Source organism: Condylura cristata, unplaced genomic scaffold, assembly GCF_000260355.1.
Source record: "Condylura cristata isolate star-nosed mole 26May11 unplaced genomic scaffold, ConCri1.0 scaffold00048, whole genome shotgun sequence".
In the NCBI taxonomy this organism is placed as follows: Eukaryota; Metazoa; Chordata; class Mammalia; order Eulipotyphla; family Talpidae; genus Condylura; species Condylura cristata.
The window spans coordinates 644,290-648,613 of record NW_004567149.1 but is presented as its reverse complement, the minus strand read 5'-3'; the positions used below and the strand labels follow the sequence as shown (position 1 = coordinate 648,613).

General features: G+C 51.0%; 1 long non-coding RNA gene across 2 annotated transcripts in view; it reads right to left on the bottom strand.

Annotated features, from left to right (window-relative positions):
• LOC105854518 overlaps positions 1-4,210 on the bottom strand; it is a 20,577-nt gene extending 16,367 nt beyond the window's left edge. For both annotated transcript variants that reach the window (XR_001146174.1, XR_001146175.1), the window contains exon 1: positions 3,954-4,210. This is a non-coding gene — a long non-coding RNA (uncharacterized LOC105854518). The remainder of the gene's footprint in view (positions 1-3,953) is intronic.
• Between the last annotated feature and the right edge of the window lie 114 nt (positions 4,211-4,324).

Genomic DNA, 4,324 nt, shown 5'->3' with positions numbered 1-4,324 from the left:
CCCGGAGCGCTGTACCAGACCAGTAGAAGAAAGCTCGAGACAAAATGAAGCTCCAACGGTGGCTGATCCCGTTGCTGATATTTCCAACCCTTCAAGCGAATGCCAGGTCACGCCTCATGCGCTGGGCCCCGCTGACGACATTCCTTCTGCACGGCCAATACAGGTTCATTACCAACACTTAAAAGCAGACGAAAGCCACACCGAAATCTACCTCCGACCGATCAGAAAATGATGCCTCCTCTTCACTGCACTTCCGCTCCTTCTATTTTTCTTCACCTTCCTTACTATCACTTCTGTTACTTCTCTTTATCACACCCGCCATAACAACTTCCCGATTTCCACATCCCTGGCGTCAGACTAATCTAGGGTTTTCCACGTCGCGTACCCCTTGTCGAAAGTTCTATACCCTGGTCCTGCAGCACCCAATGATGGGCAACTTTCACGCTCGCGCCGCGACCCAAGCCAGGAGGAAAGAACTCCCCCAATGACGGGTAAGCGGCCCGAGGGCAGTGGACGACCTAAGACAGGGTCTGCATGATTTGCCTTGGCACAAAATAAAAGCGGGGGAAATGTTGGTGGCGCAATTGCACCCAGCTCTTGGGACTCCGAGGAATGAGCCCCCACCGCTGTGCTACCATGGCAACAGATGGTTGAACCGATAAAGTGGACTCAGACTTGTGGTAATCCTGTTTATCAGTCTGAGGCGCCAGGCCTTGTAAGGGGGTGTTAACATCTGGCAGTTACCGGGCGGCATGTGATAAGAGAAATTCCTCACTTCCCCCATACCTCCTTCTCAGTAAATTTCCACTCTTCCCGCAAAACTTCCACCCTTGCTGCCTAATGATATATAAAGGGGGGTCACAGACAATAAAGAGAGACTCCTGGATGAAGAACCTTGGTGTCCTGTGTCTTCTTTAACCTCATTGTCCCTCGCGGGACTCGGCTCTGATTAGCCGGACGCGGCAAGTACTGTTGTCAATGGAGATGAGAGAAAATCACAGAATATTCTAGAAAATAGCTTCCAACTGGCCCCAATAGCACCTTTGATCACTTAAGATTTTCAACATGCAGGTTCTGACTCTACTTTCCAGGAATACTGAATCAAAAACTAGGGTGAAATCTTTAAACACAGGTAATGAGCAATAACATCACACATCACTGAGTTTCTGAAGTTCCCACTAACCCAGAGTGGACAGTACAGATCACTTAAGGAAGCGAATACTCAGGGCACAAGGAAACCTTGTGAAGATTTTCTTCACACACTAAGAAATTCAAAATTACTAATTTTTAACAGAGATCTAAAATTAAGTGATGACAAGTCCCAGTCTCATGCTACAAACGATGCAGCCAGCACTGAGGGCAGAGCAGGAGGCGCTGTCCTGACTCAAGGAGACCAGGTTCCTGTGAGGCTCTAGAATCACGTCCCTGCACAGCTCCTGCTGCCAGCCCAGGCAGCCCCACTCCTCCAGGGAGAAATCTACAGCCACGTCCCTGAAGGTCAGCAATCCCTGAAAGAAAAGAAAACAAATCACATCCACCAAGGGGCCACTTCAGCGCTGCTAACTTGCACCCGCGTGAAAAGAGCGTTAAGAAACCATAACTGCCTTAGGCAAGCAGCAAATTGTCCAGTAAGGTAACTCAACTGCATTTATATTCTGGAATGCTTCCAAAACTCTCAAGAAGACAGAGGATTCACAGAGCCGGTCCACCGCGACGCTAGGGAAGACAACACTCGTGACAGTGGCCTGCAGACGTGTGTGGGCCCTTTCTATGTCGTGGTGTGAGCTGTGCGGATGCCGCAGGTGGGAGAGCATAGGAATCAGAAGGAATCGTGCTCACGCAAACAAGCAGGTCCCGGCAAGGGCACGAACGCTGATCTAGGGCTCAGGAGTTGATGTAGGGCTCAGAGTGGGCTTCGTCATCTGGCAGGCGGCCCAGCGGATAAGGGACACCTTTTGGACCACAGTGCAGACCGCAGAGCTGAAGAGAGCAGGTGACATGTCGGGAGGGGGGAGGTGGCTAGAGCTTGGTGACAAATGCACGTCCGAGAGCATCAGCAGTGGTGGCGACACACTTTGACCATTTGCTACATCTTCTGGATATTATTACAAGTTTTAGAAAGTAATGCAAAAAACCTTTGAGAGAAACACTACTATAAATTCCTCATTTCCAGAATACTAAACTAAAAATGCAAGAGACTGAGCTGTAACTCAGTTCATCTGACTTACGACTCACGTGAGGTGGCAGTTCCATTTTGAAGACAATCTTAAAGAATGTACATCTCAGGTTTCTTAAATGATTGATAGACTAACCAGCACAGAACTTATCCAATACTTTTCACATTTTATACATTAAAAACTATGCACGTGGGCCCTCCCTGGTGGCGCAGCAGGTTAAGGCACAGCAATAAGAAGCTAAAGCCACCTCAGCACAAGTTTGATCCCCGCCCCGGAGGTGACCCACATGGCGTGGCAGACCTCTCCTGCCCACCCGTTGCTCCCCTCAGCAGTGCACTTCATCAGTTGAGCTGTTCTGCTCCTCACTGTCTCTGGCGAAGCCTCTCACTGCCCTTGCACCTCTGGCCTGTACCCCAGTTCTGTGTGCATAAACAAATAAATCTTTTTAAAAAATGAAAAAAAAATTAAGCACGTGTTAAAATGAAGAGTAGAGTATTTTCACGGTCACTGGAGTCAGGAAATATTTCAATTGCATGAATCATAAATACACTTATGGATGCTACTTTTTAGTCATACATGCTATACCAAAAACAGAAAAGTGACAACTAAAATAAATTACTGTATATAAGTCTTGTATTTCCTTAAACTGTTGATTCACGTACAAGTCACTGAATTGTATTTCTGAATTTAAGACACTAGTAAACACTAGTAAACTAGGAAACTCATAGTTTCCTTTTCGCAGAGTTACAAAAAGTCATAAAGCATAAAGTGTCTGAGATGACCTGAACAAAACCAATCCTACTGGCCCAGAACCTCCCCTCCAAGAGCCGATGCCTCCACTTGCTTTCCAACACAACAGTCACCACAGCTCAGGGAGGACACGTGAGTGTGGTGGTTATTTGTGACACCCAGCTACACCCCACAGTCACTACTAAGAAAATGGGGGAAACATGACGGTCACAGATGTGTGGGGAGGCACGGGGCTCCGCACACAGGCTGCCGGCTTCACACACGGATGGGACCTGGCTGAGCAGAGGCCGCCTCTGAAAAGCAAAGGTCAGTTGCATATGAACTGGGGACGGAGAACAGGAGCTGTAAGTAAACCTCAAACCATACACCACTCCCACATATAGAGAAGGTCGGTGTGTTTTACTTAATAGTTTATCTATTTACATACACAGGAGCCAGGGTACAGGCCAGAGGTGTGGGGCTGAGCGAGCTCCCCACAGACAGAGTTGAGGGCAGAACAGGTGGACCCCTGAAACTGCTGAGGGAGCAACTGGGAGACGGGGGTCTGCTGTGCCTTGGGGTCACTCCCAGCAGGGATGGACTCGGGCAGCGTTGATGACAGCCTGAGACTGCCCCCTGGCCCGCCCATAGCTGTATTTCAAGTCCTGCTCTATCTAGCACCGAGTGGGTGAGGCTCCCCCAGGTCCACAACCTCCTGGATTACAAGTGGTTAAGACTGCTTTGTCACTGATCCCCCGGGGGCCACCGCTGAGTGACAGGAACCTGCATGAACGCCTCCTGGCTTGACTGTTCCTATGAAAGGCGTTCGGAGCTGCAGATCACTCATGCCATCGGAAAGCTCATGTAGGGTCCCAGGGCAGGGCGGAGGGGGGCTGCTCCGGGACCAGGAAGAAGTGTTCAAACAGCCTAGGTGGGCTAGCCAAGAGGACAACAGGTCATCTACAACACATTGTGCGGTGGAGCAGCGGAAAGGCAAAGGTTCTTGGGTGCGCCTCAAGGACACGGCCTGGCTGGACGGACACTGACCTGGGACCCTGTGTCCTCTTCCTTCTCTGGCTCAGAAAGCGTCCCCCTGCCACTGAAAGCAGTCCTTCCCTCCAACAGACGCTTCTCTGGAGGGGGCTGAGGGTCAGCGGGAACCCTGGACACAGCTCCATTGCCCCTTCTCGGAGCAGAGATCCCTGGCACCCACTGCCCTTGACCTGGGTGCCAGGAGGGGCCGCTGCTGGCGGCGCCGAGTAGCAGATGCTGAGCAGCAGATGCTGGACGGGCCAGGACCTCCATGGCAGTGTCCCTGTAAGGAAAGGAATGGACGTCAAGTCCAGGGCGGGCTGTCCCGGAACCGCAGCCGGTGTGCCGTCAGACCTCCCCGTCGGAACACGCCACGGCGGGCGCCC